The sequence below is a fragment of the Staurois parvus genome, unplaced genomic scaffold (assembly GCF_062004578.1).
Source record: "Staurois parvus isolate SC_StPar_1 unplaced genomic scaffold, SC_StPar_1.0 ptg000018l, whole genome shotgun sequence".
NCBI classification, from domain to species: domain Eukaryota; kingdom Metazoa; phylum Chordata; class Amphibia; order Anura; family Ranidae; genus Staurois; species Staurois parvus.
Window position 1 is genome coordinate 3,081,882 of NW_028317814.1, and position 16,006 is coordinate 3,097,887.

Below are 16,006 nucleotides of genomic sequence, written 5' to 3' on the forward strand. Positions count from 1 at the left end.
TGACAGGATGTAAAACAATTAACCGTTTCAATACCGTGCAATTTTACACCTTCCTGCCCAGGCCATTTTTCACGTTTCAGCGCTCTCACACTTTGAATGACAATTGCGCGGTCATACAACATTGTACCCAAACTAAAATTTTATCATTTTCTTCACACAACTAGAGCTTTCTTTTGGTGGTATTTAATCACTGCTGGGGTTTTTATTTTTTGCTAAATTAACAAAAAAAGATCAAAAATTTCGAACAAAAAACACGTTTTTCTTTGTTTCTGTTATAAATGTTTGCAAATAAATAATTGTTCTTCATAAATTTAGGCCGAGATGTATTCTGCTACATGTCTTTGGTGAAAAAAACCCAAATTAGGATGTATTATTTAGTCTGTAGGAAAGTTATAGAGTTCACAAACTATGGTATAGATCTGAAAATTGATCAATCCTGAAGTACTGACTGCCAATCTAATTTCTTGAGGTCCAAGAATGTCAGAACAGTACAGATATCCCCCAAATGACCCCTTTTTGCAGAGTAGACTGTCTGACGTACTAAGAGGAATGGCGAGTTTTTTGAAGTTGTATTTTTTTTGTCATAATTTTTTGGAAAATTACAAAATTAAAAAAATAATTTTCGCTATTTTTTTTTTTTACATACTGTCACCAGTGCAGTACAGCGTCATCATATAACTGGCATGGCGGTGAACAGGGACACTGACTGGTGACAGTATGAAAAAAATATATATATATTTTTTTATTTTTTTTAATTTTTTATTACATTTTTTTAATTTTTTTTAAAGATTTTTTTTCATAATTTACTATGACCAAAGTAGTACAATGTTGCCATAGTAACATTGTACTACTTTGGGGAAGTGATCAGTATTTTTTTTTTTTTACACAATTTGCTTATAGCAAGAATTTACTATAAGCAAGCATTTACCTGAATGAAATCGATTCATTCAGGTTTTTTTTTTTTTGTGCTTAGCTGTGATTTGCTCACAGCTAATCACATGACGTGCATGTGATTAGCTGTGACCATTCACAGCTAGGCACTAGTATACAATGGATGGCATGAATGAAGCCATCCATTGTATACAACTGTCATGTAACCTGCTGTGATTGGTCACAGCAGGTCACATGGTACCAGCAACGGGGGCCGGTACTCAGATCTGTCATCGGCCGTGTCCGAGGTACACGGCGGGTGACAGATCGCGCCACTGCGAGGCTTTGCATTACCGCTAACTGCGCATGTGCGGGTGCACGCCAAATGGCATGCACCCGGAATGCCGATGCTCTTTTGAAGCCGCCAAACGGCCATTGGCCGGGTGGCTAATAGTTAAGAAGGAAAAACTAATTTTATAAATTTTTCAGCTAGGACACATTTAACCCCCTGATTGCCCCCCAGTTAACCCTTTCACTGCCCTGTCAACAGTGTCATTAGCACAGTGTACAGATTTTTTTTTACTGATCACTGTATTAGTGTCACAGACGACTTCAGATGTGTTAGTGTCAGTTAGAATCCGTTAGCATTTCTCCCAGATAGTATCAGATTGCCTGCCACTTAATTATCATCACATTTAACCCTTTGATTGCCAGGAACACGTTCACATACACACTATGAATTTCCATTGCTAGTATAGTGTCTGAACAGATCAATGACTTTAATTAGATCAGAACTATACCAGCGTTCCCAATAGTATAGTGTCCCCAAAAATTAAGCGTTAGCAGGATCAGCTCCGACACCTGCACTTGCAGTTACATTTTTTTGTCATGCTTCAAGCAGTCCTTGACAGCCAGGTGCTCTTTTTCCCATGACTCACACTAGGTACTTATACGTTTAGTGGCCAAAATGTCCAACAAAAGGTACTCTAGTGAAGAGGCCTACAGGATTCTGAGTATGTCAGGTGAGAGCAGAGGGGAAGGCTTGCTGAAAGAATCAGACTCAGAGTATGAACCTGTAGAGAGCACCCTGACAGATAGCGCAGTTCATGGAGTAGAGGTCCCTGCTAAGGTCAGGCATACCCAACCCCGATACAGGTTGCTGAGGTGTTAGAATTGCATGCGCACAGCAATTTATCCCCACCAACCCAAGTTCAAACCTTGCCAGACCATTCGCATGAAAACCTATTACGGTTTCTGAATTTAAAGTTTTTCTGGGCCTAACTCTCAACGTGGACATTACTTAAAAGAATGAGTCACGGTCATATTGGTCCACAGACCCAATTCGTCATAAGCCCGTGTTTTCTGCTGCTATGGCCAGGCAGAGATATTAGAATATAATGTGATTTATACATTTCAGTGACAATACACTCTGTCGTCCTTGAGGTGACCCTGAATATGATAGGCTCCACAAAATTTGGCCCATCGAAAATCACTTTAAGCAGAAATTTGCAGATGTATATATGCCCCAACAAAAACATTTGCGTTGATAAGTCCCTCATTCATTTTTCTGGACAAAGCCACGTGGGTTGGTGGCGTAACACGTGGGGCGGAGCTTAGTGACATAATTTCCAGCACGGGGCTGCAGACTAGAAGTCCAGTCCTCATGTACTGTGTTTTTTACAATCAGTGTATATGTGAGTGTGTTTATTGGTATTCTTGGAGTGGGTGGAGAAGAGGAAGTGGAGGTGATATTTTTGGAGTGGAGGTTACACTACTGATGGAGGAGATATACAGTGTGACCAGTTGCTGCCATCTAGAGTCTACTTATAGAGCTACAACTAAGCACTTGTAACCTGTATTTAATTATATAGGTCCTGGTGTTCAGGTGAGCAGCCATCCGTACATGTGGTGGTGGTGTTTATCACACGATTGATTCCGGATCACTGGAGTATATTTGTTTTGGTGAAGCACAGAATTAACAGGAGTATATTTGTTGGGTGAAGCACAGAATTAATTTTTTGGATCACTTACCCAAAATTTGTTATGAACTATTTAATGGACACTTAGATATTTTGACAGTTTTTTTAATATTCAGTGTATTTATGTATTTGTGATGTTTTATTGAGTAGCGTAACACTATATCAACATATCTTATTCTTAGGGGTGTGGAATCACTTAGCAGCAGGTGCAGCAACTCTATTAGCTTGATAATTATTTTCATTTGGTATATGTTGTTTTTGGTAGCGTACATTGTCACTGTTTTACACAATATTACCACACCTGATGTCTATCCATATAAGTTTAAGATGAGCATTTTATTTCTTTTATTACGTGAGTGGGATTTCACTTTTTAACAAAGCAATTTGTACTGGTTACTGTACCATTGGAGGTTTATTTTTTTATATTTGTATGGTGATGATACCTGGTGGAGTGGAGTGACAAATACAGTGGAGATTTTGTATCAGTGAGCAAGTGTAGAGCTCTTAAAGCGAACCATGCCAACTATGAGAGTGGGAGGCATGGAGGCCTGGTGAGTGTTTTCCCAAAGGGGAGTGGATTTCTCAAGGGGCACTTATGGTGTCTTGGTGGAAAGTAATAATTTCTTGGAAGATTGGAGCACTTTATGTTGCACTTAAAGTTAATATAGGCTATTAACATAAAGACTGTACCACTGTGATATTTATAAATGTTGTATATTTTTTATTGGGTATATGTCATAGCGCCACTGTGAGGTGAATAGTTCACATTACATTGTTTATTTTTTAATTAAGGTGGCAGCAGTGCTTTACTTGTGTTATTGGTAATACTGAACCATGGGTCTGTAGTAGGAATATTGCTTTCAGTGTTTTTTCACAGATTATATGTAATCCATTTAGCGTGCCATTTAGCGTGGAGGCATTTGCAGTTTATACATTATGTAATTTCACATATACCCATGGCCTGTGTGAGCAATATATCATTTAAGTGACAACTTTGTGTAAAAGAAAACTTTTTTTTGTAATTTTCTAAAATCTTGTGCTAAAAAATAATGTATTCCATTGGCTCAATATGCCTCTCAGCAAATAGTTTGGGGTGTCTACTTTCCAAAAAGGGGTTGTGCTATCCTGGCATTTCAAAGCCTCTGAAACTGTGACAGTAGTGAGGATGTGAAATGAGGAAATTACGCACTTTCATGCTTTCCAAGGGGTCATCAGAGTTTGGGCTCCTGTATGCAGCTACACTCCTAAAAAGTCTCACACATGTGGTATTCCCATACTCAGAAGTAGCAGAATATATTTTGGGGTGTAATTCAAATATACCGATGGCATGTGTGAGCAATATATCATTTAAGTGACAACTTTGTTAAAAGAAAAAGCTCTAATTTTCCAAAAATGTGGTAAAAAATAAAATCTTCCATTGACTCAACATGCCTCTCAACAAATAGTCCGGGGTGTCTACTTTCCAAAAAGGGGTCATGTGGGGAGGGGGGTGTTTGTGTTATCCTGGCATTTCAGAGCCTCTGAAACTGTGATAGTAGTGAGGAAGTGAAATGAGGAAATTACACACCTTTGGATTTTAGGCTCTTGTATTCAGCTAGGCTCCCAAAAAGTCCACAAATGTGGTATCCCCATACTCGGGAGATGTAGCAGAATATATTTTGGGATGTAATTCCAAATTTACCTATGGTATGTGTGAGCAATATACCATTTAAATGGCAAACTATTTTTCATTTTCCAAAAACTTGTGTAAAACCAAAAAAATCTTCCATAGACTCAACATGCCTCTCAGCAAACAGCTTAGGGTGTCTACTTTCTGAAAAGGGGTAATTTGGGGGAGGCGTTTGTATTGCCCTGGCATTTTAGCACCTCAAGAAATGTGATCAGTCAGAGAGTAAAAGCTGCATAAATTCCAGTATCTATATCATAGTTTGTTGACGCTATAACTTTCACATAAATTAATTAATATATACATATTGGGATTTTTTTTACCAAAGACATGTAGCAAAATACATTCTAGCCTAAATTTATGAAAAAATTTTAGTGTATTGGATATTTTTTATAACAGAAATTAGAAGAAATTTGAAAATATGTATATATTTGTTTTAATGTTTGGTCTTTTTTCATTTATATTGCAAAAAAAAACCATAACCCAGTGGTGATGAAATACCACCAAAAGAAAGCTATATTTGTGTAAAAAAAATATATAAATTTTGTTTGGGTGCAATTACCAATGAAGTTAGTGCAGTGCTTTATAGCACAAAATGGTCTGGTCAGGAAGAGTGGTAAATCCTCTGAAAATCCCAAAAGAAAGCTTTATTTGTGCGGACAAAAATGATTTAATTTGGGTACAGTGTTAGTGTTGCATGACCAAGCAATTGGCAGTTAAAGTAGCACAGTGCTAAATAGGAAAAAATTGGTTAAGTGAATATATTAGCATGAATCTCAACCAATATGAATAACCAGGGTGTCTTAACCGAGGTTTTGTGAGAAGTCCCCAGGGGTTCCTCCACAATCTACAGGTAGCTGATGGGTAGATTGCTTACTTAGCCAACATATGCAGAGCAGCATAGGGAAGTGGCTGTGATCAGTCCTATTGTGATGCACTGTTCTCCGCTGGCCACTCCTTCCCTCCTGTGTATCTCAGGTACTTGTATGTAACATTACCTAGGATGGACGAAAGGGGAGGAGGGACCATTGGGGAACAGCTCGCCACATAAGGGTCTGATCACTGCCACTTTGCTGCGATGCTGTGCATGAAAAGGAAACTACTACCATAATGTGCCCTGCTGTAGGCCCCATGATGTGGCATGGTGTGTCCCATAACACACCCTGCTGTATGTTCTATAATGTGCCCAGTGGTGTGCCCCATAAGATGCCCTGCTGTGTGCACTATGATGCACCCAGCTGAGCCCTATAATGTGCCCTGCTGTGTCCCCATAATATGCCCTGCTGTGTCCCTCATAATGTGCCCTGCTTTGTGCCCCATAATGTATCCTGCTGTGCTCCATAATCTGCCCTCCTCCCACGTAATATGTCCTGCTGTGCTCCAAAATGTGCCCCCCTGCCCCCAGGTAATATGCCCTGCTGTGTCCCATAATGTGCCCTCCTACCCCTATGTAACAAGCCCTTCTGTGCCCCATAATGTGCCTCGGTGTACCTCATAATGTGCCCTCCTGCCCCCATGTAATATGTCCTGCTGTGTGCCCCATAATGTGTCCTGGTGTGCCCCATAATGTGTCGTACTGTGTGCCCCGTGATGTGCCCTGCTGTGGTCTCCTGCCCCCATGTAATATGTCCTGCTGTGCCCCATAATGTGCCCCCCCCATGTAGTGTGCCCTGCTCCGCCCCACTGTAATGTGCCCTGCTATACCTTATAATATGCCCTGCTGTGCCCCCCTGTAATGTGCCCTGCTGTGCCCCAAAACATGCCCTGCTGCCCCCATGTATTGTGCCCTGCTGCCCCCTGTACTGTGCACTGCTGTGAACCCCCTCCCCCCATCCCCCCCTGTAATGTGTTCTGCTGTGCTTCATAATGTGCTCTGCTGCCCCAATGTAATGTGCCCTCCTGTCCCCTTGTACTGTGACTTCCTGGCTCCCTCTATTCTGTCCTGCTGACCCCTATAGTTTGCTATGCTCACCCCCTGTGCTCTGTCCTGATGCCCCCTGTACATTGCTTATCTAAAGTTTCACTCAGAATTGAGCATCTGTGCAGAAAAAAGTAAGCACAAGTTTCACATTAAAGCGGTTCCTCAGTCTACTCTGCTAAAATTAAAAGTCAGCAGCTATAAAAATTGTTCCTGCTGACTTGTAATAAACAGAAACTTACCTGCCCAAGGATCCAGCACCATGCTCACTATAGCCAGTTTCTTCACTGGTCTTCGGTTCCTGGCGCCAGCAACTTAACTGGGTAGCCAGCTATAACTCTTTTCATTTTCAGCTTCACAGCTGGCTGCCCACTGCGCATGCGCAAGCGCTTAGTGAATGGTCCTGCATCCTTCTGGGACCCGTGACCTGTCCCGGAAGGATGAAGGCAGAGAGGGGGAAGGAGAACTTCCACTCGGTTCACTGAGGCAATCTGAGCTGAAGTGGGAGCGGGTATCAGTAAGGTCTCATGTACACATGGACTCCCCTAGACATTTAGCTCTCCTGGCAGCAGAAAAAGGCTAAACACAGCAAAAATGCATGTAAACGCATTTAGTCGCATTTACCGGAGTTTAGCGCTTGGACATTTATTCATCTGATTGGACGGGGTATTTTCCATTGTCATGAATAAACAACCAAGCGCTAAACGTGGCTAGCGTTTAGACGTGTTTACACACGTTCTGACGCATTTAGCTTTTTTTGCCAAAATGTTTCTTTCCTGAACGCGATTCTTCTGAGTTCAGGAGAGGAATGTCTACCTGCCCCTAAACTCTGCTGCTCCTAAACTCTGGTAATAGCCTATGTGTACATGGGCACATAGGCTTGTATTGGGTTGAGTCCAGGGGCTTTGGCAAAATAACGCCAAAAGCTCCTAAATTCATGTTTAGGAGGGGGGAGGAGGACAATGAGCGGAGTGTCCCCTTTTGGGTGAAGTTACGTTTTAAATAGGCAAGTTTAATTATGTACTAATTTTTTTAATGCTATTTCTAAAAATAACAGTTATATCAACAGCTCGCTGATCATGCCAATGTTTTGTGAGCTGTAGATCTGAAAATTATTTTGGAGGCAGCCTGAGTCCTTAAAGAATATGTAAACCCAACATTTCATATTCCTGATATGTGTCTGCTGTACCAAATACATGTATGAAAAAGTATCCTGTTCTCTTTGTAATGCTTCCTTTGTGTGAAATTCCTGGTACTCCAGCCAGTTCATCTGCTTTCCTATTATAAACTGACTACACTAGGCATGAGAGTCCAGCATGATCAGTTCTCTAGCTGCTAGGAACTCAGTGTGCTCTCCTCCAGTGATCAGACTGGGTGGAGAAACAGCAGTACACTGCTCTGCACAGTGAAAGGCTGTGCAGGGGGGTGTCAGGACAAGTCTGATCATTGGAGGAGAGCAGGCTGAGTTCCCAGCGCAGCTAGAAAACTGACCACCCTGTGCTCTCATGCCTAGTATGGTCAGTTTTTTTTAAAAAATAGGAAAGCAGAGGGTCTGGCTGGAACACCAGGTACAAGCACATGGTACAGTAAGCACATATCAGAAATATGAATTGTTGGGTTTACATATTCTTTAAATGTATCTAAGCCTTCACAATATATACATCTTCCACCTATAGAATATTGTTTTATTATTCTCCTGCTCCTGTATAGTTCCAGGTTCTCAGATATCTGAAAATCCAGCCCCAGCTCCTTTTTCCTTTTGAGAGCATCTTGCTTTGAGAGTTGTGGGGCCAGGTGTCTGGATAGGATGGGACACACAAGCTGGAGGATGGTACATTTCCTTTTTCTTGTCTTATTGTTTTCACATTTTCTCTCCTTCTCCTAACAGTTCTTGCTGTTCATTTCTGTTATTTTCCTCTTAGTTATAAAAATGTGGTTCTAGTACAGTGCTAGAGATTTTGTTATAGAACATCTCTCTGGAGATGAAGCCAGTAGATCAATACCCTACTACTGGGCAACATGGCATGCCATTTAGACAGCCTACTCATGATCCTGCCAGAAATCTTGTGCGCTGATCATTTCCAGTGCTTTTTCCTTGTGCTGACTATAATCAGTGATATTGTTCTTCCAGCACTACAGAACCTGGTCCCTCTATCTTATGGAAAATAGAAAGGATTCTGTAGTGCTATATTGCATCTGTTGTCCGAATACAGAGAGGTAAGTGAGTGTTGTCAACATTTGAATGCTCTGTTATTGGCAGAATCACCAAGTGAAAATAAAGGAACAAAAGCTCAATAAAAGGAAAGTATCGCAGCCACCACATCTAAGGACTGGTAAGATGCTATAAGTTACATTTTGGTTTTGGTTTTTAGATAGAATTTAAATTAAACAAAAAAATCAAACATGCTTTCACATGTAACTCCTAGCTGACATTCACAGAAGTAAAATCTGGTTAAAAGGAGCAGGAAAAAAGTCTATTACAAAGAGATCTCATACACGAACAACATTCACAGACACTTGACACTTTTAGAATACCATCAAGGATGTGTGTCTGCTTGTAATACAAGTAGATTGTCAGAAAATTATCAAAGCCGCGCCATACATCATAATATTAACTCACGAAGCACCAAATCCACTGCCAATATAAGCATCAAAGCTATTACATCTACTCCAGACACAGCAAGCAAGATAAACAAACAAATTCATTATCTATCTCTGTCTTTCCCCATCACTTAAGATTAGTGACATTCAAATTTAATACAACAAAGCTGTACATTAAACAGATCAACAGACCACCTTTGAACTGTGGCTGGTCCCATTTAATTATATGATGCTGAAAACTACAATGTGCAATACCACAAAAGAATCGATCAAAAAGGATCAAAAATGTGTGTTTTTTAGGACACATTAATTCAAAATAATTTGTGATTGACTGTCATAGATTACTGTTTACCACAACTGGCTGTACTACTGAACTAATCAATGCTTAACTGAAAATGAACTATGCCCACATTCAAATATATCACACACGTCAGACATATGCACATTAATCTCCCTTGTATTGATTTAGGATGAAGCAAGATTAATTTTTCATCAGTCGTGGAAAGCATTCACTATTTCATGATAGTATCAAGAATGAAACAAGAATGTAGTCACATACATATATATATATATATATATATATATATATATATATATTTTTTTTTTTTTGTTTTTTTTTAACTAATAAAATTATATATATATATTATAATGAACCAAGACAGGTTGCAGCACAGCACAAACTTCTTCTTTACTAAGGGAAACAAACTTGTTACAGTAAAACATCACAATGCCAATTTAATATTATAATCTAACAAATTTGATTTCCTAACTAAAGAGGAAGTTTGTGCTGTAACCTGTCTTGTTCTATTTATAATATATCCAGGTGTGCTTTCAAATACGTATACGTAAATATACTATGTGTGCGTGTTTGCGTGCATGTGTGTGCGCACGCGTGATAGTTAGATAAGATAGGTAGATAGATAGATAGATAGATAGATAGATAACATAGACAGATACAGAGATAGACAGATAAATAAGAGTTAATAGCTATAGAAAATGCAAGAATCATTTTACTAAAAAAGTTTGGTATATATTTGAAACACTCATCACATTGAATACAGTCAAAGCGTGACAGTGTTGCATTGCTGTGGAGGATATTTCTGTCCAAAAATTGTGATTAATACTTCCCAATTAAAAAATCTGAAAACCCTTGGCACTACAGTCAATTATCCCGTTGAATCGCTGTGCCAAAATATTGAATCAAATCCTTTTTAAAACAGACACTGTAAAGGATATGAAAGATGGTAGGACAAGCTAGGCAACTTATTAATAATAATAGCTCCCGTGACAATCGAGACATAAAGACAAAAACTAAACCAACATATGGAAATAACACAAGTAGCTTTGGCTATCATGTTTCTGTCCATTAAATACATGATAGATCTGACAAGCAACTTTTTTTAAGTGATGGTAATAAATCAAATTAGTGTTGTATTCTGATAACAATAATAACAGGATAATATGCAGCTAGATAGTCTAATACATATTACAGTATCAATATGTGCCACATATAAAATACATACTTCCTGAGCACACAGTATAAGCGCAGTGTATAACATCAAGTAACCAGTAGTGTCACTGTTCATTGACATTAATTTAGTACAATGAGAATTTCCCTTACTTTCATCCTTCCCCAAGCAAAATCACTAAATACATTTTTAAAATGTAAAAAGCAAATACCTTAAATGATCTAAAGAACTGTCAGCCATCTCTCACTTCCCATACTTTAGCCTTGGCACTTGTGACCCAATTGTGCCCCACCTGAGCCTCTTTGGTAATCAACTTCCAAATCCCCAGAAGGCTGTGTTCAAGACCCTCTCAAACTATGTGGCACCATCACAACATTAAATGGTGTCAGATCCCTTTGGTGCTTCCAAGAGATCCTGTGCCACACCATCGGGGGCCAACTAGAGGAACCCAAAAGAGTTGGTTGACAATTAAATTAAGTCATCCACATGGCAGAAGTGCCAGAAGAAAAATGTTTCAGAGGTGCTGGGATTATTATAATTCTTATGATTACTATGCTTATTCCAACCATCCAAGGCAGGAAGTCTTCAAATAAGCTCAATGTCTTGGTGAGGCAGCTCCCAACACAAACAGGCCTCCCCCAAAAAAAGGTGCCAGAAAAAGGAATCAAAGAAAAAATAAACACAAATGAGTTAAAGGCGAATTTTAACAGTTCACAATTCGACCATAAAAAACAGCCTCTATAACTGAGCCCTTAGGGTGAAACATGGCAGAAGGGTGATCCTAGGAGGAGGGACTATGTGCTAAAGCTTGTCTGCTGGTTGAAGTTTTGCCTGTGAAGACATCATTGGTGAGTGGCTTTTCCAGTGTACTTCAGGGGCCACAACAACCCCTCCTTCCCACCCTTCATCAGATATATACACCTTGAATGGATCCTTTAACTCTACAAGTAAAACCATGTGGACAGTAGTAGTAGTGTCACTGACCGCATGGTGTTACTTGCAGCCTTAAAGAAGTATCCCATACCAAACTGAATTGATCCATGCAGTTATAAACTCATATGAGCCTATTTAAGTTGTATATATCATCTTCTAAGCCCTGATGAAGAGGGAATGTTGTGATCCCCGCAACACATTGGTTGACTTTTGGCTCATGCACATGAGCGATTTATCTCCTACAGAGTAAAAACAGCCATTTTGCGGCATAAGGGAGGTACAGTCGTAGTCTATGGCCTGCTACCAGCAGTCTTTCAAAATCAATGACGGGCTATATGTGGCAGGATGCTGTTTGAGTGGCATTTGTGTTTAGGGTTGTATGGATTGAAGAACATATGGCCCCTGGGCAGGAGTTCTGCAAATGGAGCAGAACACGTATGGGCATAAACTTGGGTACTGCTTGGAACGGCATCCGGCCTATGCGTATGTCAGCCTATCACTAGTTTGGCCTGGCTGCTTGCAGTGAGCTGTAGGTTGCACCTGTGCCTTCATTGACTCAACAAAAATTCACGTTTTTTAACTCTGTTCAAGCCAAAAATGATAAATTATTAAAATTCTGCTTGGACTCTTTCACTGTATGATCCTGTGCCCATTTCTGTTTATTTGCACATACAGCTGAAGAACAAGTGAGCAGCAGAAGGCCCAATGTTAGGAAAGGCGCTTGCAAGTATAAAAGTGATGATTGAAAAGTTAAAAATTTGTGCAATTATGTCCTCCTTTGGCAATATAAGTGGGAAGTCTCTTTAACAAGTCTGATAGCTACATAGAATATCCACCCTTTACAGCAGCCTTTTACAATCTTGGAGGAACCTTTGACATAGCTTTTCAGGTTTAGGGAATCCCTGCTAAAAATTGCTAGATCTACATCTCAAGGTACATTATTGTGAGGTTATATTTAGACATGTGTCTAAACCCGCCGCACCTCTGAAGAGCGATTCACATTTGGATCACTTTTCAGAGGCGATTGACAGGTGGTGAAGAAGTGATGTGATGCTTTCTCACAGCCTGCTTTAACCACATTTTTGCCAAACAAACATGCCGTGTGCATTGCATGCATTTGTGGGGCATTTGCAACACTTCCCCATTTTCTTGATTCAATTTATATCAGGTTTGATCAAACTGATTCAAATGGCTGTCAATCGTTTTGCATTAATTGGCAGCACCGATATAGTTTGTTCATAAATACAACTGTATTGCAGGCAATCAGATTATGAGATTACTTGGTGGAAAGAGAGAAGCAGCTGTGGCTTAATTATTGATCCCTGTGTGTGGCATATCAAATGTCTTGTTGACTATAGATCGATTATTGTTATCGGAAGAGATTGATCAGAAAAGAAATTCAAGCTGTGTACAGCCTTTGCAAACAGGTGGTTATGTATTTGAGAGGCAAAAGCTGCTCATTGTTCATGGGACCCCTAGAAACCTCTGCTGAAACCCCAGAGTTCTATGGAACCCCTATAAATCTCTGGAGGAAACCTGGAATTCCATTAAACCCCTAGAAACCTCTGAATGAACCCTGACATCCCATGGAACCCCTAAAAACCTCTGGTGGAATCTTGCAATTCCATGGAAGCTCTAAAAACCTCTGGAGGAAGCCTGTTGTTCCGCTGAATCCCTAGAAACCTCTGGAGGAAGCCTGTTGTTCCACTGAATCCCTAAAAACCTCTAGAAGAACACTGGCATTCCATGAAACCCCTAGAAACCTCTGAAAGAAAGCCCAGAATTCCAGGAAACCACTGGTAACCTCTGGAGGAACCCTGGCATTCCATGAGACCCCTAGAAATCTCTGGAGGGACCTTGATGTTTCATAGAACCTCTAGTAACCTCTCAAAGGAATGCCAGAATTCCATGGAAATCCTGGTAACCTCTGAGAAACCCTGGCAACCCATGAAACCCCTAGAAACCTTTGGAGGAACCATGGAGTTCCAAAGAACTATTATTATTATTATACAGGATTTATATAGCACCAACAGCAGCACTTTAGTAACCTCTGCAGGAAGCTTGGCATTCCATGAAACCCCTAGAAACCCTTGGAGGAACCATGGAGTTCCATGGCAACCCTAGAAACTTCTATAGGAACCCTGGTGTTCTGTTGTAGTAACCTCTAGAGAAACCCCACAATTCCATGGAACATGAAAAACCTTTGGATAAACAATGGGATTCTATGGAACCCCTAGAAACCTCTGGAGGAAACCTAGCATTCAATTGAACCCTTAGGAACCTCTAGAGCAGTGGTTCTCAACCTGTGGGTCGCGACCCCTTTGGGGGTCGAACGACCCTTTCACAGGGGTCCCCTAAGACCATCAGAAAACACATATTTCCGATTTGTAAAGAGCAGCTACTGTGTAGAAAGCAGCTGCTGTGTTGAAAGCAGCTACTCTGTTAAAAGCAGCTACTGTGTTGAAAGCAGCAGTATTGGAGGTAAAACGACACTCATGAATTATAATTACTGGGTAAATAATTTTATGGTTGGGGGTCACCACAACATGAGGAACTGTATTAAAGGGTCACGGCATTAGGAAGGTTGAGAACCACTGCTCTAGAGGAACCTTGTAGTTCCATTAAACCCAAAGTAACCTCTGGCAGAACCTGGGAGTTTCACTGAACCCCTAGAATCCTTTGGAAAAACCCATAGAAACCTCTGGAACTCCACTAATCCCCTGGTAACCTCTGGAGGAACAATGGCATTCCACAAAACTCCTAAAAAACTCTGGAGGTACCTTGGAGTTCCATAAAACCCCTAAAAACCAATGGAGGAACCCTGGAGTTCCATGGAACCTCTGGAAACATCTGGAGGAACCCTGGAGTTCCATGAAATCCTGGCTGAGAAAGGCAGCTTTACTCAAATGAATGCAGTTAATACTATCAGCTTAAATTACTTAACTGCTCACTGCCTGCAGGTTCTTGTCAATGGGGAGAACAAAAAGCACTACATAAAACAACTATACAACATATACAACATGTACAACATATATAACATATACAACATGTACAACATATACAACATGTACAACATATACAACGTGTACAACATGTACAACATATACAACATGTACAACATATACAACTATACAACATGTACAACATATACAACATGTACAACATATACAACATTTCCAACATATACAACATGTACAACATATACAACTATACAACATATACAATACAACATATAAAACATGTACAACATATACAACATTTACAACATATACAACTATACAACATATACAATACAACATATAAAACATGTACAACATATACAACATTTACAACATATACAACTATACAACATTCACAACATATACAACATGTACAACATTTACAACATATACAACTATACAACATATAAAACATGTACAACATATACAACATTTACAACATATACAACTATACAACATGTACAACATATACAACATGTACAACATATACAACATCTCCTGCTAAACTTTTGCCAAGAAATCCCATAATACAGAACAATACAAAGACAGCACAATACAGTAACACAGGAGAGCAGCAATTCCGCAGAAGGAAGCATGTAGTTTGCTCCTTGTGTGATTGCAATTTTCCAGAGTTGTTAATAATGTGAGGGAGCAGCAGGGAAGAGGTAGAATGTGGTTGTAGAAGGAGGTGAGGAGCCGGCATGCACGGCTCAGGGATGGAGGGAGGAGGTCGGGTTACCTGTTGCAGGCTGGATGTGAAGCGGAGCGGAGCGCTGATCAGCCCTGGCAGGAGTTGGAGCTGCAGTGAGGGACAGCGCGCCTCAGCCGCCTCCTCTACCTCCAGCACACAAGCCGCTCCGCTCCTTATATGGGCATAGGAAGGGCCAGAGCGGGCGGGCGAGATACCGGGGCTACAGCAGGCAGAAAGGTGAGGCGCCCCGGTGACTGAGATGTGTCACCCGCCTGTCTTCTCAGGAACATGGAACGCACACAGCGTGCGACATCTCACAAGTCAACAGAAATAATGAATGCAGAGTTGTCAGGGAGAACTTTCACAGCCACCTGTGGTGAACATGCCTCACAATGCTCAGAGCTGAGAGGTAACATAGATATCTCCCAGAATAACCCCCATCAGGAATAGAATGACCCCCATCAGGAATAGAATGACCCTAGACCAACGTTTATCAACCATTTCTAGTCACTGCACCATGTACAAGTATGAACGATCTGGAGGAACCCCACTCTACAAGGGAAAACATCTGGAATGTTACCTTTCAATCAGAAACCTGAGCCTGGGATGATAGAACTGCGTTCATGAGGTTCACCCCAAATCAGAAGTTCCCCCATCTAATCAGAGGTTCCTTCATCACATCAGAGGTTCCTTCATCACATCAGAGGTTCCTTCATCACATCAGAGGTTCCTTCATCACATCAGAGGTTCCTTCATCACATCGGAGGTTCCTCCATCACATCGGAGGTTCCTCCATCAAATCGGAGGTTCCTTCATCACATTAGAGGTTCCTCCATCACATCGGAGGTCCCATCATCACATCGGAGGTTCCTCCATCACA

At 40.6% G+C, this 16,006-nt stretch overlaps 1 protein-coding gene across 1 annotated transcript in view; it reads right to left on the reverse strand.

Annotated features, from left to right (window-relative positions):
- The window catches only part of BAIAP3 (BAI1 associated protein 3), a 534,732-nt gene extending 519,419 nt beyond the window's left edge, over nucleotides 1-15,313 (reverse strand). Inside the window, exon 1 of the mRNA XM_089682088.1 lies at nucleotides 15,175-15,313. The gene's annotated coding sequence lies outside the window, so the exon portion shown is untranslated. The remainder of the gene's footprint in view (nucleotides 1-15,174) is intronic.
- Nucleotides 15,314-16,006: the final 693 nt, after the last annotated feature.